Source organism: Pinus tabuliformis, chromosome 7 (assembly GCF_031772625.1).
Source record: "Pinus tabuliformis cultivar Carrire ecotype Pingquan chromosome 7, CPIR1, whole genome shotgun sequence".
NCBI lineage: Eukaryota > Viridiplantae > Streptophyta > Pinopsida > Pinales > Pinaceae > Pinus > Pinus tabuliformis.
The window spans coordinates 747,747,615-747,773,465 of record NC_142293.1 but is presented as its reverse complement, the minus strand read 5'-3'; the positions used below and the strand labels follow the sequence as shown (position 1 = coordinate 747,773,465).

Sequence of the window (25,851 nt, the reverse complement as noted above, 5' to 3'; positions counted from 1 at the left end):
TCAAGCCTTGTTTTTCCATACAAACAACCTATGACTGCTAAGAGATGCATAAAGATCCTTTAATTTCATTTCCACATAAAGGTAAGCTTGATGGGCCAGTCACTGATTGTTGTGATGCGCCTTCACTGGACTAAAATCCTTAAATCTCTCACGTACAATATGCGACACTTTATTGAACTTCTCTTAAAAAATGGTTTATTGTTGAAACATGAATTCTTCAGAACATTCTCAAAGAGTTCTTTACTCAAGATCATCTTATTTCTCAAGGCACTGTTGTCTTTAACCCACATTTGGTCATATTCACTTATAGCAACACAGAAGATTACAACTCGTACATTCACAAACATTTCCAACCACTTACATCCTTCATTTAATCCTTTAGTATTTACTCTAAGGTGATATTGCATAAGTGGTGTTGGAAAATCAAGGTTTTCTTTATAAGGTTCTAACAATGGACTATGATCATTAAGTGAAAATTCTATAATTGCTAAGTCATTACTTTGAGTCGCTCCTTTAGCATATAAAGTCAGATTCTAATGGATTGTATTCATTACTTGATACCTCAACAACTCATTCCAATAAGTAACCAACAACATCAGGAAGGACATGCAACTCATTTCTTCTTGCATACGTAGCCTGAATTGCAGGGTCCGTCCACATCTCATCAATTATTGGGGCATTCTCACGTGTTGCAATTAGGAAAAAAACATCTAAATCCCCCAATTCCATAATTTCTAGAAGTCAATTGGAAAAATGTTTCAATTTTGGTTTGAGAGAGTAAGTACATTGAGCAACTTCTTTATCATCACTTTCATCTGTTGAGATTTGTAGCTTGGGAGCAACTGAAAACCCTAGGCTAGAGGGTTTTGGAGGAATGGGCTTCACAAATGTGGTTTGTGGGCTTAGAACCCAAGATTGGGGTTTTGTACCCAAAGATGTGGGGCCAAAACCACGAGGAGATTTGGGCACTTGGCACTTAAAGGTTGGAGGGAATCCTTAAAAGACCAAGGAGCAACTTGAAGCACAAAAAAAGGCCTTGTAGAAATGGAGATAATAATTTTTTATTTATGTGTGGGAAAATGTGGCTCAAGATGAAGGTCCAGCTTGATTTAAAGAAGGCCCAAGGATGGGTTGGTCGTTGCCACATGAACTTAGATAAATATGAATGAGTAGAGACCTCATTCTAATAGTCCAAGTGCAAACATATCAAGGGAGGACATCTTTATTCTAGCCGCAGACACAAGAGCCCTACTAAAGTGAGGGAGAAGCGCTAGTTTGGTGTGTTTTCTTTGGGACAGCTAGGTTGGGTTTTGTAGGAGCTGGTAGCAGAAGAAGAGGTGTTTTCTGGGTAGATCTTGTGCACAAGAAAGAGGTGTTTCTTCTTCAGATTGGGTTGCAGGTTCTTTGTGGAATTGCAGATGGGAGAGTTCTGTCTTGTGGAGGGACAAGAGGCCTAGAAAGAGTCTAGACCCTAGGCCGCATGCTCATAATTACCAACGTAGGAGAAGAGGCTTGATCTTGAAGGAGGACGAAGGTATTTAAGGGTGGTTTGTCTCTGAAATAGGCCGCATAGCCTTTTTGTTGTATTACAGGGTTCAAGTCAGCTGTTTGGAGGAGGTTGAGAGGCCTAGAAGGCAACCCAGCCTAGGTCACAGTCACAGGGAGGAGCAATGCAATATTTGGGCCTATTTTCAAGGGTAAACACAGGTGAGTACAACAGGGAATTAGGGATAATGCGCGCCCTAACTAGGTGTGTGAGAAGTGCATAAGAGTCAAGGACAAGTTAAGGATAAAACCATTTATGGTTGTCCTCATTTGTTGATGTGTTTGTTAAGAGGATGAGGTCGTAGAAGAGGACATATTTGGAAGGTCATCCTAACGTTGTTAGGAGGGCAACGAGTGGATGGTCTTAGTAGCCCTAGGTCAATTGACAAGGACTTTGGCAATTGTAAGAAGGGAGAAGAATTGTAAGCTTAGGATCGATCCTTGAAGGATGAAGGAGGGAGGTCAAGGGAGCATATTACATCAACCCAAGTTCATTGTTGGAGAAGGACGTTTGACAGTGATAGGTGGTAGCCCTTTGTGCCCTAAGTGTGTCTTCATCGAGCAACACATGAAGACACTAGTGGGAAGAAATTCCTTAAGAGTTGTGTCCTTGAAGGACTAAGGTGCAGCTAGTGGGAAAGAAGTCCCAAAGGAGTTGAGGAGCAACAATGGGCAATTAAGATTTGTTCACAAACGAAGTTGTGAACAACTCAACATGAGTATTAATGTGTTGATGCATTGAAGGGCTAATGATCAACTAGAGAGAAGATTGGAGCTTTGTTTAGTGACCTAATGGAGTTGGTTCATTGATAGAGGCAGGTTGGTGTTGCTGCAGATCGAGAGTTGAAGGACCAAGCCAGTGTATTCAAGATACAACCAAGAGCAGTTGAGAGAGCGTGCTACATCAACCAGACAATCAGTGTATCTTGTTCGGACAATTTGCTCGTCATAGTTGTTGACACGAAGTCCCAGTTGTAGTCTTGTATCAATGGAAGAATGAGGGCCATTATCCGTAGTATGGTAGCCCTAGATGGTTGTATTACAATTTGTCTATATAACAAAGTTGGGCAGTTAAAAATTGGAAAAAGTTGTCTATATTTGTGCAAGCGTTGATTTATTGCATTTTATATTCCACTGCATCTAGTAGAGAAATTATGTGTTTATGTGAGAAGAAATTTTATTTAAGATTTGCTCATATTAGCAGATTAGAATTTCATGATTTTCAACATGGTATCAAAGCTACTTTGCAGGGCCAATGAATCAGAGTGTGCACAATGAAGCAACTCAGAGGGAGCTGAGATTGTCTAGATCATGGAGCAAAGGTTTTAGTTGAAGACATGGAGATGTGGTCTTGATTGACTTGACAGTGAGATAGGCTGGGAGTTTTGGTGGATTGGTAGTGTTAGTATCTTATAGTCATAGTAGTAGAAAATACAAGTTTGTCTTTTAAATTATTTGACAAATGTATAAAGGTTTGGCTATGATCTTGTAGAAGATCAAGCTATGAGTCTCAATTTAGAATAAAATTTTCATTATTCAATGTAATTATGGCAAAGTGTGTGAAGAGTTACAAAAATGGTCTTTTATATCCCAAGGGGTCAAGTTAAGTAGGTCTAGGGTCAAGTTACATCAAGAGATCATGAGCAAGGTCGTGCTGCCATGCCTTGTCATCATGGGCACAAATTTGTAGAGTATCTTGAGTCAGTTAGGGTGTCAAATCTTGATCAATCATGACATCATTACTGGTACAACAGTTAGAAAGTTAGGCGTTCTGCTACTGACAAGGTGCTGGGCATTCATCATTTCAAGTTCAAATCGCAATCATCGGCCATCAAATCGGCACTTAGCCACATTGGGAGTTTGAATGCATGATTTATCTTCAGAAAAGCTTCACAACTTTTCATTTCTTCATTGGAACTTGGCTATATGGTGTTTAGAGGTTGTTGCGCAAAGGAGACAGGGGATTTTGCTATGCTCGCAGACAGTCACTGCACTCACCCACCTGCGTTGCGTTTCTTTCAAAACGAAGATCAAATTATCTGTCCATCTAGGTAAAAATTCTTGTCTTGTTAGAAGCCCTGGTTTTGTATAACTTTCAAATTGCACGCATGTGCTTAGAGAATGCCTAGGAACCCTGCAAATTCCTAAATTTTTATGCTCGTTGCGTTTTCTGCACACTCACTATGCTTTCTCCAATTTCACTGTGTTTTACCTGCCCGCTGGGACCAAGCAACCAATAGTTTTTTTGGGGGTTTTTGAGAGGTAATTTGTGTTGATTGAATTGTTTCATAGGGTTTCCCATTCTCAATTGTTACACAACCCTATTTTGCAGCTCCTTATCATCATTACCATCCTACTTGCTGCACAAAATAAACCTACACTGAGATTGCATTTTAGAAACCCTAGAGTATCCCTCTGCTGCAAAAAACCATGTCAACTCTAGAGGGAAGGAGACATAAGGGAGGTGCCATTGTTAGGTTTGAACCCCAAGACCTCACATTCATCAATGCAGACCTAGCTATTAGAGTTGCCTTTGAGCAAGTTGGATGTATCAAATTTTGTGACAAAAATCAAGGAATGTACAACTCACTAAGGAGTTTTCTATGAATTTTAATGGGTTGGAGGCTAAGATTGGAGAAATCACCTTTCCAGTTTCAGATGTCACAATATCAACTGCAACAGAGATTCCCCTTCAGGGAGAGCAGTGGTTCAAGGGCATGCCTCTTGATATTGCCAATTATAAAGATTTTCTGAAGCCTGAGTATAGAGATAAAGGGTATGGATCCATTGTTCCTAAGGAGTATTTACTTGAACATCACAACAAGCTTTTGCAAGAAATTCAGAGGTATTTTACCTTTGAGGGTAGTGTTTAGTCAATTTAGTGTTGTCTAAATTGCTATCATAAATTGTCAACCCGGGGCTCGTAAGCTGATGAAGTGAAGGTGTACTATATGTACTTAAGCAACCTCTTAGATCTTTTTGTCGTTTGGGGTGTTGTTTGTGGTCAATTTATCTTCTTAAGATGGAATGAAGGTTTTATAAACAGATGAGTGATAGTGTGTGTAAGGTGATTTCTAAATGAGTGAGTGTGTGTTACTGGTGGTTTCTAACTACCTTCTAAACTTGCAAAGAAAAAACTTGAAAGAAATAACTTGAAATGAAACTGAAAGCAAAGAACCACTTTCTAATGGCACTAGTCACTACTCATGCTGCTGCAATAAAAAGATAAGAAAAACCACTTTAAAGACCAGTTATAATGTTCATCTCTTCCTAACTCTCTGCTTCCAACATATAGTACTATGTGAAATACGATTAAGAAGTAGTTAGATATCAGTCTAAAAAGTAATCAAGCTCTAAGATGACAAATTATAACACCACTGTGCCTCTCTCCAACATTCTGCTTCCAACATACATTGTAATGTGTAACAAGTGAAGAAAGAGTTAGTGATATAAGTCAAAAAACTACTCAAAGCAAGCTGTACTCTATTAGTATTCTGATCTCTTAAAGATGAACAACTTATGATAAGGAGACCATCAATATGTTAGCATACAACTTGAGAAACTAAACTAGAAATCAAGTCAGAAAAACAGAGTAAAGGCAGCAACTATGAATATGACAACTGAAAATACCATAAGAGATAAAGAAAATACACAAAGACACACAATTCCTGGGCTAACACCTGCAGAAAACAATCCTGATCAGTCAAAGTAAATGAAATGACAGTGAAAGTAAATCAAAACTGTACATGTTTTAAAGAAAAGGAAAATTGCTGAATTCGAAAGAAGGAAATGGCAAGAACATGAAGATAAAGTTACTGTACAAAGGCTATTATGAATGGGGGCCCTCCATCCACAAAACCCAAGGAAAGATCAGCTACTTGAAGTCAAAACAACACAGTCTTCTATTAACTCATATGCAGAAATTACAGTAAAAAGTGCTGAAACAACAGCTCTAAAACAGAGTTTTTGTATACACTAAAATTGCAGCAATTACATAAACACAACAACTAAAAAACTAACTCTTAAGCGTACGCAGACGCTGGATTTATAGGCGTATGAACAACTGCCTACTGCGTAAAACATGAAACGAGAAATTAACTAACAGTCATGCTAATTAAAGGCACAGCAACACGTCAACAGGTCCGTGTTTTATCTGGAGGGTACGGTCGTCATGGAGGTTGAATCCAAGGTTGGATCCTGTCTCCCATAACCTGCGTAGTGTGGAGGAATCGCCATCTGGAGTGACGTGACCTTTCAGCTTACGCAGCACCGTTTGAGCTGGCTTTGTTGACCGAAGTTTGATCCACGTTGACCGGAGGTGTGCGTTGCATTGCTGACCGAACCAATAGCATAGGAACCTTTAACACCTTCATTCCCACGTGACCATGTGATTCGTTTTGCAAAATGACACGTGGAACATAGAGATCAATGAAAAGGCTGCGGAATGACTAGATAGCTGCGGAATTGCTGAATGGCTGCGGAATTGCCAGACAACTGTGGAATCTCTGTGCATATGTCAAAAATCTAGACAAACAGTCAAACATTAGCAAAGTTAACCAATCATGCTTAAAGACATCAAATGTAATGATCTGGGTAGGTTTATGAGGAAAATAGGGCAAAAGAGAGGGATAAGTGAGGAAAAGCTGTAGGTAATGATGGATAATTAGGTGCAAGTTAGAGGCTCTACATACCCCCACTACGAGGGTGTTGCATGTCCTCATGCAACGAAAACATTGTTTAATCCACCTGCTGAGATGCCTCTGCTAAGACATCTAGTCTTCTCCTCTTCCTCTGTGTGGCCACATTGACTCTTGGTTTCCTCACCAAGCATCTGAATTTTATATTGACCAAAGCTCTGCTTAGCTTCCTGCATTTCTTCTTTAGCTTTCTGTTTTCCCTTTGCCAAAGGCCCAGATGAAGCATGGTATTATCGTGGACCATCTTGTCCACCTTAGCTTGCTCCTTCAGTTTTTCATTCTCTTGTATGATGTGGCGATTTAAAACTTCAAGCTCAAAAATTTCCTGTTTGAGTGAGTGAACTTGCTGTTCAAAAGGTAGAACAATGCTTGGACCAGCAGCAGCTTGTTCTAACGTCTCCAGGTAATTATAAACTTTCTGCTGATCTGGGTCAATCTCTGGTGACCTCTTTGGACTAGGCTCATGCTCAAATTCAGGTTCATGCTCAAAAGGACTTTCCTCACGTGGAGGACTAGTCTCAACATGCTCAACATGTGGAGGGCTTTTCTCAAAGTCAAGTCTTGTAGCAACCTTTTCAGGTGTGCTCAAGTCAATAATGAGTGACTCTTTATCCTTTGTGGCCCCCACTTTGCCTTGTAGCCTGCTGCTCCTCCTCACGGTGGTGATGCTCTGTTTTTCCTTTTGTTGTTTTTGCTTTTGTTTTTGCATCTTCTTGGAAAGGGCAGCTTCATGAAGTTGGGCCAATCTATGTGCCAATGGCTGAGTGTCCTCTTCACTGGAATTTTCAGGAGTAAGGTAGGTTTCTTGAGCTATAGCTTTTCCTTTATCTTTCTTTTGTTTCTTCCTACTCTCCTTTTTCTTTTGAGCAGCTTCTTGGACAATTTCTTGCAGGGTTTCTGTAATGATTTCTTGGGCTGTTTGGTCAATATCTATAGCAGGCTCAGGGTCATTTTCTTCTTCAGAATGATGTGCAACAATTTCTTCTTGGACAACAGTCTCAGGGACAGCAGTTTCTAATTGGACAACAATTTCTGGGGTAATTTCCTCTCTTCTTTTCCTTCTACTCTTTTTAGGCACTTGAGGTGAACCACCAGAGGCTTCCCCTATCTCTTGGAAATGATTCCTTACAAGAAATCTTTCCCATGTATCTCTTTTTGCTTTCAACTGTTCTTCAACTAGTATCTTGACAAGCCCATGATGATACAAATGTGGCTCAATGTTTCTTGGGTTTCTTTGGACTATTGAGCACATTTTCCTAAGGCTTGAGAGTAGAAAATATGGAAGGTTAATGTCATGCTCTCCTAAGAAATGCATCATAATTTTGGCATGGTAAACATACAAAACTCCGAATCTTCCTTCACATGTAAAGAATTTCTGTACTAACAGAAGCAAAGTTGTCCATTCTTCTTTGACAAGACTAACAGGGATTCCTTTTGTAAAAATGCTAGTGTCCATACCTGGATCCTTCAGAATTTGCTTCCATTGCTGGTCTTGTACTGATCGGTTTTTGAACCATCTCTCCCCAGTTTGTGGTAGTGAAGTGGCCTGTGCCAAACTGCTTTCGGTGACTGTAAATTTCAGATCTCCTATCTCCACTTGGTTGTCTTTGTCTCTGAAAGAACGTGCAAAAGCCTTTGTGACCTCTCTATGGTAACCCTTGAATTTTTGGATGCACTGGAGCCAATTTGCCTTCTGCAAAGCGTCTTTGACTTGGGGATATCCTTCCAGAAATTTGGAGCCCTCTGGCTCTGCCCTCAAAAGTTTACCCATCAGCTCTCTGGCTTGTCTTACGGCTCTGTTTTAATACTTTGGAGAAAGGGTTATACGGCTTCAACAGTGGCTTCAGCACAACATAACAGCCGTAATATACTCACAACAGTGGTCAAAGTTTAGCAAAGGAGAAAAAAATGAAACAGAGTATGGTTACGGTGGCAGAGTAGTGAATAAGGCAGAGCAGTGGAAAACAAGGGAAATGCGGAAGTGAATCAACAGCGTGAATGAGATTATACATGCGTAGGAGGGTTATGAATAATGGGAAGAAACGGTTAAGTCCCTTAGACATCGGTCATGAGTGTACATTTGGCTGCGGAATCATAACGCAGAGAGCCGTAGTACAATTGTCTACGTCACTCAGGTACAAGAGTTTAAATGGAAGAGCAGCCGTGTTTGAGTTTTAAAAATCGTGATGAATAGGGACTGTTAAGGCTGAGAGATACGCGGATTTCTGGTCGAGTAATGGAGAGGATTGGCAATCATTACATTAAATGGCTAAAAACACAATCCGGAAACCATGCAAAATGTTATAACCGTAGGTTTAGAAATTAGATCATACCTTATGTATCCGCGCTTTGATTCCTTTTGCTCATCTGACACCAACCTTTCATTGTTTATTGCTGCTACTTGACCTTTTTTCAATTTTTGCTGATGATTTTTAGACTGCAGATTCCTTCTTAAAACAGACTGTTTTTTTATGCAGGTGCAGAAAGTGTATCGGCTGCGGAATTGGGATGTTGGCTGCGGAATTGCTCCTCAGCTGCGGAAACTGCAGTGATACCCTTCTGTCTGCACAAAACAACTTTAGCTGTGTGAAATAAATCTGACAATGACCTTATTGGTGAGATGGAATGTAATGGATGAATGGATGGAAAGAAATGAGGTGGAGTGAGAGTGATTGGATGAATGAGATGGTGAATGAAGTGGATGAAATGGCGAAATGAGATGAAATAAGGAGAGAGAGAGATTTTTTTGGAAAATGTGAGGTGTCAGGTGACCCTGATTTTCACCTCAGATTTTCTGCATAGGACTGCCAATCAGAGACTGGTTTTCAGGCCTATACATTTATTCTTTTTTTTTTTTTTTCAAAAACCAAAGATTAGGCTGATGGAGGAGAAGAATCCTTCTCCACCAACCTGATTGCAGAATCTTCTTTAAACAACTTGACAAATTCCTCTTTTGAGAGTGGCTTCTGGTAGATCTTCAAGCGATGGCCATTCACAATGAGAGGAGTATGAAATTCATCAATAGTTTTCACTCGAACTGCTCCATTGCTAAAGACTTCATCAATCTCATATGGCCCAAGCCAATGAGTTTGAAACTTTCCTTTGAAGTCTTTAAACTTTGAATCAAACAATAGAGCCCAATCTCCTTTCTGAAACTTTCTTTCTTTGATGTGTCGATCATGCCATTTAGTTCTTTGGTGTTGAACTAGATCGGTCCTTAGAATTGCATCTTGTCTTATTTCATCTAGCTCATTTAGCTGGTCCATTCTGTGTTTTTGGGCTTCTGAGAGGCTCATCCCCAATTGGACTGCCATCTTGAAGGTCTTGATTTGGAATTCAATGGGGAGCAGGACTTCCTTCCCATAAACAAGTTCATAGGGAGAATGTCCTGTTGTGTTCCTCCATGTGGTTCTATAGGCCCATAAGGCTTCAGGAAGCCTTTCCGCCCAATCTCTTCTATGAAGATGAACAGTCTTGGTGATAATGCCTTCAAGAACTTTATTGGTAGATTCCACTTGGCCATTTGATTGCGGATGGTATGGAGTAGATGTTCTGTGCTTGATCTTATATTCCTCCATCAGCTTCTCCATCAATTTAGAGGTAAATTGGCTTCCTTGATCTGTTACAATTTCTCTTGGGACACCAAAACGAGTGAAAATATCCTCAAAAAGAAATTGAACAACTGAATTTTCAGTGGCAGAAGGCAAAACTTTTGCTTCTACCCACTTAGTAACATAGTCAGTACAAACCAATATATACTTCTTTTGCTTTGATGGTGGATTAATAGGTCCAACGAAATCTAGAGCCCATTTCTCAAAGGGTTCGATGCATACCTGTGGCTGTAGTGGCATTTCATTTGAAGGAGTTGGTCTCCCAACTCTTTGGCAGCTGTCACACTTTCTAACATACTGCTTTGCATCTTTAAAGAGAGAAGACCAATAATATCATAGAGAAAGGATTTTATAGGCTGTCCTCTTGTCAGCAAAGTGCCCGCCGCATGGTTCATCATGACATGCCTTAAGGATGTCAGGCATTTCATCTTCCCGAACACATCTTCTGATTATACAATCTGGCCCTGTTTTGAACAATTCATTAGAAATCCAAGAATAATGTGAACTCTCCTGAATGATTTTCCTTTTCTCATTAGGAAATAAGTGTAGATGTAGCTTCCATGTAACTAGATAATTAGCAATATCTGCATACCAAGGAGTCTTGGTAGTTACTGCAAACAAGTACTCATCTGGAAACTTATCTTCTACTGGAGAATCTTCATTAGTGTTTTGGATTCTAGACAAGAAATCAGCTACTGTGTTTTGTTTTCCAGGTCTATCTAACACAGTAATGTTGAATTCTTGTAAAAGTAAAAGCCATCTTGTAACTCTGCCATTAGTAACAGGTTTGTTCATTAAATATCTTATGGCAGAGTGATCAGTATGGACAAAAGTTTCATAGCCGGTTATGTAGTGTCTAAACTTATTGATCGCATGTACCACAGCTAAGAACTCTTTTTCTGTAACAGTATAATTTAACTCAGTGGGAGTCAAATTTTACTGGTGTAATAAATGGCATAAGGGATCAAATCCTTTTGTCCCAAAACAGCTCCTAGAGCTGTATCTGAAGCATCAGTAGAAATGTGGAAAGGGAGTTTCCAATTTGGCCCCCTTAAGATGGGTGCTTCAGATATTCTAGTCTTTAAAGTTTCAAAGGCAGACTGACACTCAGGATCCCATTTGAACTCACAGTCTTTGGTAAGCAATTTGAAAAGAGGAGATGCTATCTTAGTGAAGTTTTCAATAAATCTTCTGTAATATCCAGTAAACCCAAGAAAACTTCTAACATCTTTCTGGCAATTTGGAACAGGTAACTTGGAGATGACTTCTACTTTGGATCTATCAACCTTAATCCCATCTCCTGAAATATGATGTCCTAAAACAATCCCTTCAGTAAACATCATAAAACACTTTTCATGACTTAAAGAAAGATTTGTTTCCTTACATCTTATCAGTACTTTTTCCAAATTTTCCAAAGCTTCTTCAAATGTATTACCGTAAACTGTAAAATCATCCATATAGACCTCTACACAATCATGGATTAGATCTGAAAAGATACCTAATACAGCCCTTTGAAAAGTAGCAGGTGCATTGCATAATCCAAAAGGGAGTACTCGGTAGGCAAAAGTTCCCCAAGGACAAGTAAATGTGGTTTTGTCTTGATCTTCAGGTGCTACCTGAATTTGATTATACCCACTAAAACCATCCAAGAATGAGAAATACTTTTTACCTGCTAAAGTGTCTAGTACCTGATCAATAAAAGGTAGAGGGAAATGCTCCTTTAAGGTTGCCTTGTTCAATTCTCGATAATCAATGCAAACTCTCCATTTACCATTCTTTTTGGGCACTATAACCAAGGGAGAAACCCATTGGCTATCTGAAATGGGGTAAATGAAGTTTACCTTGAGTAATTTCTGGAGTTCTTCTTTCACAATTTCCCTAAGGTTTGGATTCATCCTTCTCTGTGGTTGCCTAATAGGTCTGCTGTTTTCTTCAATATAGATGTGATGAATACAAGTCTTAGGATCGATTCCTTTCATGTCAGTGTATTCCCATGAAAATGCAGTGGAATGTTTTTGCAAAAGTTTGGTTAATTCTTCTTGTTGTGGTCTTTCCAAGTTTCTGTTAGTGTTCAATGTTTTTCCTGGAAGGATTTCAACTGTAGAACTACCAAACTCTTCCATTGAGAAGAGAGACATTTGTCTAGAGGAGAGATATTCAATGTCTGCATCTAACTGAAACTGTGTAGAGTCATATTCTAAGGATATTTCAAAATTTTCCAATGTATTTAGAATTTGACTGTCCTCACTGATCTCAGAGATGGTTAGAACAGGTTGTATAGTATCCTCATCATCGACCCACTCATCTTCTCCTATTTCTTTTATTGCCTTTGCTGGAGGATACAAGTTGAATTTCTTGGTGGAATTACCATCTGATATATACATGTCTCCAGACCTACAACTGATAAAAGCATCAACTGTTGCTAGCCAAGGTCTTCCTAAGATAAGAGGATGTCCTCCTAGATTGTTCTTGGGAGTTAAAATCATAAAATCAACTGGATATTCCCAAGAGTCTAGGGAGACTGGAATGTCTTCCAATACACCATCAGGTTTGATGATTGATCGATCTGCAAGTTGCGGTAAAGTAGGTGTAAAGAGAAGGTTAGGAAGCTTTAACTGATCCATGGTCTGTCTACTCATGATGTTGATAGCGGCTCCTAAGTCAATCAAAGTATTTGGGATTTCAACCCCATTAATATGAGTTTTGACAATAGGGCTACCAGGATCCACATACTTTTGCATGGTAATCTTACCCATCATAATGTCTGCAATTTTTCCAACCAGATGTATCTTTTTGGTATCTCTGGTTCTCTTTCCTGTTTTCTTCAAACTCAACTCCTTTATTGTCTTTGCTAGAATGGGAATTTCCTTAATGGCTTGTAACAAGGGGATCTTGATACAGACATTCTTCAATTCATCTAGAAAACTATAGTCAGGCAACCAAATTTGCTTTTCCACTCCTTTGTCAATTTGTAATCTTTCAGGAAAAGGAGGTGTAGCTAAAGATGTAGGTTGCTCAACTATGGGAGTTGTGAGAGTTGATTCTTTTTCTTTTTGGATATTTTGGTTTTGAAGTGATACTTCAGAATCCTTATTTACTTTAAGAGATTCTTCCTCAGAAATGCTTGGCTGTTGACCACTTGTGGAAGGTTGATCTAGGATTCTACCTGATCTGAGTTGTACTTCATTGAGAGGAACAACCATATAGGTAGGGAATGGTTGACCTTCCATCATGTAAGCATTTTGAGGGTTCCTATTATTGGGATTTGGTAATGGCTGAGAGGGAAGTTGATTTGACTTCTGTTGGGATTGAAGCAAGAGTTGAGAATTTTGATTTTGTGGAGGAGGTTGTTGTTGTTGAGGGTATGGTAATGATAGTTGTTGACCTTGATTTGGAAGTTGTGGAGCTTGCTGGTTCTGAAAAGATGGAGGATATTGATAGAATTGAGCAAATCTCCCATAAGGATTTTGCATGCTTTGCATCCATGCTTGAAAAGGATTTTGAGGTTGTTGCCAAGGATTCCAATTTGGTTGGGTTTGAAAATTCATAGAGTTGTTAAACCCTTGATTCTGTTGCCCTTGCCAAGGTCTCCTTGTAACAAAACATAGAGATTCAAGTGTATTTGGATCCTCTTGAAAGACTGCTTTGAGGCCAGGAATTGAAGGACAATCCTTGGTCTCATGAGTTTCTGAGCAAATTACGCATGTTTCTACAACGTGTGCATCCAAGGGACATTCCCTTAAAGCATGTTTCTTTCTACATTTCGGGCAAAAGATGGCTAAAGCCTCAGCTTCTGCTTTTTGTTTATTGTGAATCTTAAGGGTATCTAATTGTTCACTAAGACTCCCTAAGATGTCAGTTTTAAATTCATCAAGCATATTGCCGATTTCAGCCCTACTTACTGATCCCGTTGCAGATTTATTTGCTCTAAGGAGAGAAGGATCTCTAGGCCCTTTTTGAGTTTTTGATTTTCCCCTTGAGAGATGGATACATAGTTCTGCTATATCATTGAGTGAAAGTTGAGATATATCCCCTTTCCCCATCATGTTCAAGATATCTATCCATTCATCCCTAATGGCTTTTAATAGGAGGGCTTTTAAGGTCTCTTCATCCAAGTTACTCATTTTTGCTCTCTTCAGGTTATATTGAAATCTTTCAAGTAAATCTTCTAAACTCTCATCTTCTCTTTGTATCATTTTAAATACTTCGTCCTTGTGATTAGTAGGCATACAATAGTCCAAATACCTATCCAAAAATGTTTGTTTCATTTCATCCCAAGACCTAATGGATTGAGTGAGTAACCCCATGAACCATTTCAAAGCTTGATCTTTCAGTGTTGAAGGGAACAATTTGAGTTTCTGAGAGTCATCCAGATAGTCATAAGTTCGACACACAACTTCAAACTCAAATAAAAATGTTTCAGGGTCCTCAGTTCTTAACCCATGGAAATTTGGGAGGACAGATGGCGATATGTTTTTCATAGTAGCTCGGGAATCCTCATTAACAATGGGAAACCCAAATGAGTTATCCCCATCTCTATTTCCTCCTCCAAGGGGACCTCTACCTCCTCCATTGTTGTTGTTGTTTCCTCCTCCTCCTCTACCTCTACCTCTACCTCTACCACCTCCTTCTTCCTCTGCCATGATGGTTCCCCTAGGGATTTCAAGATCTTCTGGTTCCTCTACAAAGGGTGAATGAGAAGAGATTTCTCCTTCTTCTTCAGATGATTCTACTTCCTCAATTACAATTGGTCTTTCTGTAGGAGAAAGAGAAGGGTCTCTTCCTGGTCCAAATTCAATAGAAGGTGTGGGAGAGTCAATTCTTGGCTCTTGAATTCTAGGAATTCTAGGGCTAGGAGTGTCGGTTGGAGATGAGGGAGGTGTCTCTTGTCTATCCCTTGAAGCAGATGGACTTGTAAAAATTGAACTTCGAGCTCTAGCTAAAAACCTTCCCCTAGAATCTCTAGCTCTATGCATGTCATTTTTTTATTATTTTTCTTCAAGTCAAGTTAATAGTTCTTTTTCTGATCTTCCAGGTCACTCTAGGTGCAAGAAGAGAGCATACTCAAGAAACTATTAAATCAATAACTTTCTCTTTTCTGATCCTCCAGATCACTTTGAAGTGCAAGAGGAGAACATACTTTGATAGGTTATCAACTTCTTTCCTTGAAATTTTATGTTTTTTTTTCTAAGAATATGGCTACTTAATTTCACTTCCCCGGCAACGGCGCCAAAATGTTTAGTCAATTTAGTGTTGTCTAAATTGCTATCATAAATTGTCAACCCGGGGCTCGTAAGCTGATGAAGTGAAGGTGTACTATATGTACTTAAGCAACCTCTTAGATCTTTTTGTCGTTTGGGGTGTTGTTTGTGGTCAATTTATCTTCCTAAGATGGAATGGAGGTTTTATAAACAGATGAGTGATAGTGTGTGTAAGGTGATTTCTAAATGAGTGAGTGTGTGTTACTGGTGGTTTCTAACTACCTTCTAAACTTGCAAAGAAAAAGCTTGAAAGAAATAACTTGAAATGAAACTGAAAGCAAAGAACCACTTTCTAATGGCACTAGTCACTACTCATGCTGCTGCAATAAAAAGATAAGAAAAACCACTTTAAAGACCAGTTATAATGTTCATCTCTTCCTAACTCTCTGCTTCCAACATATAGTACTATGTGAAACACGATTAAGAAGTAGTTAGATATCAGTCTAAAAAGTAATCAAGCTCTAAGATGACAAATTATAACACCACTGTGCCTCTCTCCAACATTCTGCTTCCAACATACATTGTAATGTGTAACAAGTGAAGAAAGAGTTAGTGATATAAGTCAAAAAACTACTCAAAGCAAGCTGTACTCTATTAGTATTCTGATCTCTTAAAGATGAACAACTTATGATAAGGAGACCATCAATATGTTAGCATACAACTTGAGAAACTAAACTAGAAATCAAGTCAGAAAAACAGAGTAAAGGCAGCAACTATGAATATGACAACTGAAAATACCATCAGAGATAAAGCAAATACACAAAGACACACAATTCCCGGGCTAACACCTGCAGAAAACAATCCTGATCAGTCAAAGTAAATGCTGGAAATGAAATGACAGTGAAAGTAAATCAAAACTGTACATGTTTTAAAGAAAAGGAAAATTGCTGAATTCGAAAGAAGGAAATGGCAAGAACATGAAGATAAAGTTACTGTACAAAGGCTGTTATGAATGGGGGCCCTCCATCCACAAAACCCAAGGAAAGATCAGCTACTTGAAGTCAAAACAACACAGTCTTCTATTAACTCATATGCAGAAATTACAGTAAAAAGTGCTGAAACAGCAGCTCTAAAACAGAGTTTCTGTATACACTAAAATTGCAGCAATTACATAAACACAGCAACTAAAAAACTAACTCTTAAGCGTACGCAGACGCTGGATTTATAGGCGTATGAACAACTGCCTACTGCGTAAAACATGAAACGAGAAATTAACTAACAGTCATGCTAATTAAAGGCACAGCAACACGTCAACAGGTCCGTGTTTTATCTGGAGGGTACGGTCGTCATGGAGGTTGAATCCAAGGTTGGATCCTGTCTCCCATAACCTGCGTAGTGTGGAGGAATCGCCATCTGGAGTGACGTGACCTTTCAGCTTACGCAGCACCGTTTGAGCTGGCTTTGTTGACCGAAGTTTGATCCACGTTGACCGGAGGTGTGCGTTGCATTGCTGACCGAACCAATAGCATAGGAACCTTTAACACCTTCATTCCCACGTGCCCATGTGATTCGTTTTGCAAAATGACACATGGAACATAGAGATCAATGAAAAGGCTGCGGAATGACTAGATAGCTGCGGAATTGCTGAATGGCTGCGGAATTGCCAGACAGCTGCGGAATCTCTGTGCATATGTCAAAAATCTAGACAAACAGTCAAACATTAGCAAAGTTAACCAATCATGCTTAAAGACATCAAATGTAATGATCTGGGTAGGTTTATGAGGAAAATAGGGCAAAAGAGAGGGATAAGTGAGGAAAAGTTGTAGGTAATGATGGATAATTAGGTGCAAGTTAGAGGCTCTACAGGTAGGTTTGGGAGGATATATCAATACCATTTTAGACTTTTGATGCATTTTACAGGAAGGAAAAAACCCCTTGAGTTTTCCCTTCTATCTATTTAGGAGTCTCAGCAAGATGGCAGACAAAGTGCAGGGAAAAGAAAGCCAGGTGGAACCTACCCTTTTCCACTTTTCCTTAACTAAATTGCTGGTGTTGGAGAAGCTAAATAAGAGAAATCAATCATGGTAGTTATTTGTATATTCTTCAAACCTAGTAGTTGACTTACCAACCAGTTCCTTGAGCAAGAAGGAAACACCCTCAGTAGTGGAAAAATACATTCAATCATCAACTGGAATTTCTGTGAAAAGGCCTTTAATTGCAGTTCATTCATCAGAGAAGAAGAAAGGTAAGAAGTTGCATTTTCCTTCTGAAGAAGTGGTTGTCCCCAAGAAGCCCCTTACTAGATCTGTTGCAAAGAAGTTGCCCTTGGAGAAGACATTTGAAGCCATGGAAACTATACCAAAAGATGAGGTTATTGATGATAAAGACAAAGATATTGCACAATTGCAAGAGAAACTAAAGAAGGCCCATATGGTTATTGCATAGTTGCAATAGGAAAATAGGGAATTAAAGAAGGTTGTTCTAGAAAGGACAACTAGACCTAGTGAAGATGAACCAGTGGCTAAAGCTACACCAATTGTTACCAAATCCAAGGGCAAATAAAAGATAGTAAAAGAGGATATTAAGGAGGCAGAAGCTCCAACAGCTAGAGTCACTAGATCCTCAGCCAAAAAACTACAGATTCAGGAAGAGAAGACAACGCAAGAAGAAGAGAAGACAGAGATAGATGAGGGAAATCATACCTTTAACATGTTGAGAATGCAATTGAAGAAGGCTCACAAGGAGATTTCTAAGCTCAAGTAGCAGGATGAAATGGCTAGGAAACAAATGAGTGATCTTTTGGACATCTACCAACCAACAATGGACAATGCCAAATATATGTTGAAGAGGTCCCTTCCACTACATAGGCAACTAAAGAATATATGCAAGAAGAATCTTACCATGAGGAAGGAGTTAAGGGATACCAAACAACAGTTGAAAGAGATGCAGGAGAAGGATAGAGGTAAATTGGACATGTTGGTTGAAGCAACCAAAGTTTGAATGCTAGAAAAGGGTTAAACAAGGCAGTTTTGATTTTTATTTTTTGCCTAAGTATGCTTGTTAATGGGTTTGAGGTTAAAGATGATTATATTTTGCATGAAGTCCCTCTTGCAAACACAGTTAGTCAGGATTCTTAAGTCACTTTCAAAAGAAGAAGCTCATACATCAGTTTTGTGTCCTAGCCAAGCACTAAGGTTAGGGTTTTTGATATGAAGGTGAAAGTTTTTCTTTCTTGGTGAAAAGGGGCTTCAAAGAAGTCTACAATAGGATCAACATTGTGTCAACGTCATCACCAACCCATGCAGCTTGTTCAGGGACCTCACTGTTGCTCAAAACCATGAAAAACAGATGGCGCTGTGCTTTCTCATTGGCGCTACGTTTTTGGCTGTAGATGAAATTGTCAAAGTTTGGGGTTTTATATGATGGAATAAATTTTCTAAGGAGGTAGTTGTCCATGTCCATGTCTGTTCACATGTGCTGAAGTCATCAAGCAACCTAGAGATTGACCAAAGGTACTTCAAGCATGGAGTGCTGCACTTTTATGCTATGTTTTGTTTTTCTGTTGAATTAGGACTTCTAGACAGTCATAATTTTGACCGAGTTATCCAAGTCAAAACCTATTGCATTTTTTTTTGTTATTTATTTATTTATGGTCTTGGTAAATTTAATGAAGCATCTAATGACTCATAGGCTCGATTTGGATTGAATATTTAATGTAAATAAGCTTAAAAAGGATTTAGTCAAATAGTCCCTAGTTTTCAGAAATCAGTTATATTTTCATTGCATTAGGTAGAAACTGAAATCCTATTGAGGAATTTGGTCCCTAGAGGTGGGAACTGATTTTTCTTTAGTCTATTTATGATCTAATTGTAATTGAGCAAAGGGTTGGTCAGTTTTGAGAAGGAAGAACACTGTGTGCATTGTATTTTCATGATTTTCCAGTGAATGAAAGGACAAAGGCTGAATTTTACAGGGATTCCTGTGTTAGTTGCTTTGGAGATGTGCTTCTTGGTTTTGTAAGTTCCTTATGTTATCCATCATGCTTTGAAATGTATCTTCTTGTTTAGTTAAACAAAGATATTGACTTAGAATTCACTTTAAATGATGCTCTGTTTTAGTTTGCTAAACATATATGTTTTTTGCTAAAACGATATTTAGAATTTATCCTATTGTCTGATTCTTTGCATGTCATCTTCCATTTATCTCTCAATCATCCTGTACAATTATTTTGACTAAAAACTCCAAAAATACTAGCTACCTTGCCCTTGTAGAAGATCCCTCTTTCTCTTTTCCTCTCACTGGAAACCATCAACTTTATTGACCGTATTGCCCAATGGATTCCTTTTCTTTTTTGCCAGTAGATCTTTAAAACTCATACCCAGTGAGCTTCATACCTAGCCTAACATCTAGTGATTAGACAGAGAGAGTCCTCTATGAAGTCGGAAGGGCTAGATTCCAACTTCTAAGTGGTTTGTGGTTACCTCTGAATTTCTCTCCTTAGCCTAGGGAAATTACAGAGAGCTAACAGGCGGAGAGCTTGGTGAACAACCATTTGTTGTAAGGCAACTTGTTGATCATGACTTTCTTTGACTTGCCATGGATCATTGGGATAGCTTGAGGATTTCTTTGGCATGGACAAGATTGGTATGGTCTAGATTGCTTCATGTGATGGACTGTACATTGGCAAGCTAATTTCTTCATTGGATTGTGATGTTGCATATCTGAGATCGAAGGGATGTGCATGAGTTGTGTTTGATCTAGGAGGATGAGTGCTTGCAAAATCGGGTTGTGGTGATAATGGCCCGTGTTCGACCGCATCTCAAATTTAACTTGTAGGACACGAGATCAGCAATAAGTTGAGCCTGTGGAGCTCGCGTAGAATTAGAGGGATTCAAGCTTTAGAGGGAGCAACCCTATGGAAGTATTGAGGTCTTCAGGTTTAGATGAGATGAGGTAGAGGCACTACTGAGATATTTTGATTCATTCTACAAAGTATGTTGATGGAGACTTCATAGTGTTGGAAGTACCTCCCTTACTAAGAGGGAGTGTTGAGATTTGTAGCTTGGGAGGTACTCCAAACCTAAGGCTAAAGGGTTTTGTGGGAATGGGCTTCACAAATGTGGTTTGTGGGCTTAGAACCCAAGGTTGGGGTTTTGTACCCAAAGGCATGGGGCCAAAACCATGAGGGAATTTGGGCACTTGGCTCTTAAAGTTTGGAAGGCATCCTTAAAGGAACGAGGAGCAACTCGAAGTATAGTAAAATGCCTTGTAGAAATGGAGATAATAATTTTTTATTTATGTGTGGGCAAATGTGGCTTAATATGAAGGGTCGACTTGACTTAAAGGAGGCCCAAGAATGAGCTAGTCGTTTCCACATGAACTCATATAAATATGAATGAGGAGAGACCTCATTCTCATAATGTAAGTGCAAACATATCAAAGGAGGACATCTCTGTTCTAGTTGCAGACACAAGATACCTAGCAAAGTAGGGGAGAAACCTTAGTTTGGTTCGTTTTCTTTGGGACAACGAGGTCGAGTTTTGTAGGAGTTGGCAATAGAAGAAGAGGTTTTTTCTGGGTAGATCTTGTACACAAGAAAGAGGTGTTTCTTCTTCAGATTGGGCCACAAGTTCTTTGTGGAATTGCAAATGGTAGAGTTCTTTTTTATGGAGCGTTGAGAGGCCTAGAAAGAGTCTAGACTCTAGGTGCCATGCTCAGAATTACCAGCACAAGAGAGAAGGCTTGATCTTGAAGGAGGACAAAGGTATTTAAGAGTGGTTTGTCTCTGAAATGAGTCGCAAAGCCTTTTTGTTGTATTGCAGGGTTCAGTTCAGTTGTTTGGAGAAGGTTGACAGGCCTAGAAGGTATCCCAACCTAAGCCATAGGCCCAGGGAAGAGCAGCGCAATATTTGGGCCTGTTTTGGAGGGTAAACACGGGTGAGTACAACAGGGAATTAGGGTTGACGTGTACCCTAACCAGGTCTACCAGAAGTGCACAAGAGCCAAGGAAAATTGAAGCAGAAAATGATGTATGCTTGTCTTCATATTTGATGTGTTTGTTAAGAGGATGAGATCCTAGAAGAGGACATATTTGGAAGGTCATCCTAAGGCTATTAGGAAGGCAACAGGTGGATGGTCTAAGTAGCCCTAGGTCAGTTGACAAGAAGGAATTTGGCAGCTGCAAGAAGGGTGAAGACTTGTAAGCTCATAACTGATCCTTGAAGGACAAAGGAAGAAGGTTAGGGCAACATATTACATCAACCCAAGTTCATTGTTGGCTAAGGATGTTTGACAGTGATAGGTGGCAACGCTATGTGCCCTAAGTGTGTCTTCATTGAGCAACACATGGGAAGAAAGTCCCTAAGAGTTGTATCCTTGAAGGACTAAGGAGCACCTAGTGGGAAAGAAGTCCCAAAGGAGCTGAGGAGCATTAGTGGGCAGTTGAGAGTTGTTCACAAATGGAGTTTTGAACAACTTGACAGGAGTCTCAATGTGTTGGTGCGTTGAAGGAATAACGATAAACTAGAGAGCAGTTGGAACGGTGTTCGATGACCTAATGGAGCTGGTTCATTGATAGAGGCAGGTTGGTGTTGTTGTAGATCGAGAGTCGAAGGACCATGCAAGTGTGTTCAGGATACGACCAAGAGGAGCTGAGAATGCATGCTGCATCAACCAAACAATCAATATATCTTGTTGGGGCAGTTTGGTTGTCATAGTTGTTGACACCATGTCCCAATTGTAGTCTTGTATCAATGGATGTATGGGGGGCATTATGCTTGGTACGAGAGCCCTAGAAAATTTTATTATCAGTTTGTTAATATAACAAAGTTGGATAGTTAAAATTTGTAAAAAATTGTCTATATTTGTGCACGTTTTGATTTATTGCTATTTATTGTTCCGCTGTGCAAAGTAGTTTGTTGTGATACTTGGATTGGTAGTGTTAGTGATTGTAAGATTCTAACCTAGACTCCAGTGTCGTGGAAAAACAACATTATCTAAGGCAAAAACTTTTTCATGTACACTGGAACCATTCATATATGCTAAGTGCTCCTCTTCAAAACACTCACGCCCCTCAAGCAATATGCTAAAGCATTGATATGGGTTGCTCTATATCATCAGTTTGATGTTTTGCAATTCCTATTGTGAAAAATTCTCATCCTTGTAGCAAAATTTCACTTGCTTGAAAATTGTACTAGTGCCAGAGTCTTCATCTTCAAATAACAAGAGCCTTTGAATCTTTTTCCGCTCCAAGTATTTTGGGACAAATTTGATTGAATGATTATCTGTTTTTTCCCTCAAGCCATGATACTTCCTCTGAGGGGTAGGTAACGACAGTAAATAACATATCAACCCTGTAAATGCCTTGCCCCATATGTTTCCTTTTATATTATTTTGACCTTCTTCATATGAACCATTTGCATACACCCAAAAGTTAGTGTCACGTCGATACTACACCCCTGCAAAAGGCTCCTTGTTTTTGGTTATAGTCAGAAGTGCTACCCTTGAACTACCAATATCCACAAATGCACCACTCATGGGGGAAGAAGTCTTTTAACTGTTCCAAGATATATACTTCCAAGTTGCACATTTGTTTTTACTAGGTCCAATACTATTTCCAGTGGTTTCCCATCTTCTAAAATTGTAATTCTTTGAATACTACATGCTAAAGAGTTGATAATTATTTCAATTTTAACATCCCTTTTCTTTTGAAAAACCAACCCAATAGCTTCTTGAGTTGCTTGCAATTCAATAGGTTGTGTTTCATCCTCATAAATCAACTTTCTTTGTAAATATTCCTTTGTTTCTGCAACCTCTGCAAATCCATCAAATCCAATCCCTATTGCCAAATTTTCGAGCATACATTCTTCTTTAACTAGAACAAAAGTGATTGGAAGCCTTGGTTCTTTAATAAGCTGATCACCGTCTTTCATGCCTTCTATATTCTTGTTCTTCACTGATGTATTAGGACCTTTCCTCTCGAAACTCTTTGTGGAGATGAGTTTGAATTAATTTCGCCTTCTTCCAAACTAGATGGAGTGTCATCAACCAACCTTACAAAGTCATGGGTCGTGAAGTTGCCAAAGGCTATCCAGATGAAAGAGAAAGTTACATAGTCAAATAGCATATTTCAAGACCTTTTAAACAATATATGACACACCTTCTGGAAATATTGGTTTTGGATTTTTGATGCCCCATTTAGATACCCTATCTTTGAATGCATTTTTACTCCAATTACCTAGCTCAAATGGGAGCATAATATATATGGTTGGAAAGCTTATTCTGAGACCTTTCCAATGGTATATGACACTCCCTCTAACTCCTCATGGTTGAGGAGAAATGATTTTTTTGAATATTCATTATACATTTTTTTTTTTGTTTCTTTTTCAGTTGCACAAGACAACCTAGTGAGTGGACAAGTTGGCCCAACAAGTGGGAAAATCGACCTTGCTTTTGGGGGTCAAATGCACTATATATAGGCGTTATGTGGAGGAACCTAGGACTCACTCGCTCAAGCCAATTTAGGTTTGTCTAAGCAAGTGAAGGAGCAGTTATGAGTTTCATACCTCATGAACCAAGTAAAGTGAAGCTGAGTCAGAGAGGTTTTATGTGGGAAAGGTTTTTGGCTCATCTTTGGAAGGGTTTTTGGCACTCTTTGCTAAGGTTTTTGGCCTTGGTTAGAAGGCGAGTTGCAGATCTATTCTAGAGGAGTTTCAACCTTACTGAAGGCGAGTTTTAGCCCTATTGAAGGTTGAACTTCAGTCCTATTGAGGTTGAGTTTCAAGTCTATTTTGGGGGTTGAATTCTGGTGTTTGAAGGTTGAGTTTAGGCCTAGTTTGAGGGCAAAGTTCTGGAGTTTTGAAGGACAAATTTAGGTCTAGTTTTAGGGCCAAGTTTTGGTGCATTGAAGTCCGAGTTCAAGCCTGGTTTGTGATGTTTTGAAGGTTGAGTTCATGTCAAGTTTGTGTCGAAGTTGCAGTCTTGTTGTAGACCAAGTTCTGGTCATATTTTTGACGTGGCCGAGCTCTGTAGAACTATTTCATATATCTTTGGAGGTTGAGTTTGGTTGACTAAGGCAGTGTTAAGGGAGTTTTTAGTTGAAGTAGTTGTGGTGTTAAGGTGATGATAGGATTGAGCCCTATTATGGAAATAGGTATAGTAAGAATAGGGCTATCATGGACAACTTTTGTGGTAGGCTTGTGGGCTGCATAAGGTGAGTGTTTAGTGAAAAGATTGGTAGGTTGCAGGAAGCTGAACTTCAAGGTTTTAAAGGCCTATTTGGTTATAAGTGTGTTGAAAATCCGTATGTAGCAAAAATAAATCTACAGTGATAACTACAAGTTGCTAGGTGGGCAAACCTTCTCTTTGAACATATAACAAGCCTAACATGTGACAATTGAACATTGAATAACAAGAGTTGCAGAAGTTGAAGTGCCAGAAGGGAAAATCTTTCTTTGATCAAATATAGAGAACGAACATGTAGGAGATCAAGTCTAAAGAGCTAAGTCAAGAAACATAATTGAAAAACAAAAATTTAAGGTGTACAGGTGAAGTGGTTGTGATCAAGCTTGAAGGTGCAAGCCCGAGGGTTGTGTTGGAAATACTGAGCCAGGGGGGGGGGGTGTGTGTGGGTGAATAAGTGTTTCTTATTAATTTTTCTTTTTATCACCAAAACATGTATATATGGAACACATAAATAGATAGCTGGAATAAATGCTTTTATTAACACAAATAGTGCAATGAAATAGATACAATATATAAATAGTTGAAATCAGTTGCCAAGCACCAACTTGGACTTTTCTGAGGCTCCAACCTTCAGAGCACCAACTCTGCTTTGCCAAGGCAATAGTTCTGCACTTAGGAGCACTAACTCCCAAGGATTCCAATCCTTTTAGTCCTGAGTCTCCAACCCTGTGGGCTCCAACCCTAACCTGGTATACACTGTTTTTCTGTAGTTCTCTGCTCCCAAGCCTGTTGAGCTTCTGCTTCACTCCTGTTCTCCTGCTTCTCCTACCTCTCCCGCCTCTTCCTGAACTTCCACTTCCTCTCACTCTGATTATTCACCCACTTCCTTGGTTTTTCCTGTTTTTGTATTCCTGATGCCTCTGACTGTTCATTTTCGCTTTCCAATGGCTCTTCGGCTTCTTCAACGCTCGCTTCAACTTGCTCTGCATTGGCTTGTCCTTTGGCTTCCCACTTCTTCATTCCTTTGGCTTTTCGGTTTCCTCTACACTGGCTTACCATTCGGCTTCTTGGCTTTTCGGTCGCTGCTGCTTCCTCTGTCTCTTCGTGCTCACCAACACTCCTGGGACACGTTGATTTAACGGCGAGGACCGAAATACACAGAGAAAGCTGCCATGTCACCACCGCCATCGCAATCGGCATCATTCAGGCCTTCTGAACTATTGGGAGCATTTCTTATGCATTTTGGCCTTCAAAAACCTCGCGCAATACATATATTCTTATACCACAAGTGGTATTTCGAAAGGGGCATAAGCGAGAACTGGTATTTAGAGGATGGCTTTCGATTCCACTCGGCAAGCGACACGTAGCAACGAGAAGGAAGAGGATACCACTTTTTGGGCGAGTATTCCTCGAGCTACATGTCCACCCGAAATATATGTAGACCATTGGATCCAAGGGATGATCAACGGTGGAGGGTTGGATGCACCGAGAATGCGGACTCGCCTCTTTATGGTCACGAATGTAATACGCATGAATATATATAAAAAAAAAAATTGAAACGCTAAAGGGCGGACTTCAAATTTATTACGCCCGCATTTATAACTTTATCGGGTC

At 39.4% G+C, this 25,851-nt stretch overlaps 1 pseudogene; it reads right to left on the bottom strand.

Annotated features, from left to right (window-relative positions):
* LOC149249694 (extra-large guanine nucleotide-binding protein 3-like) lies at positions 1–25,425 on the bottom strand (annotated as a pseudogene).
* Between the last annotated feature and the right edge of the window lie 426 nt (positions 25,426–25,851).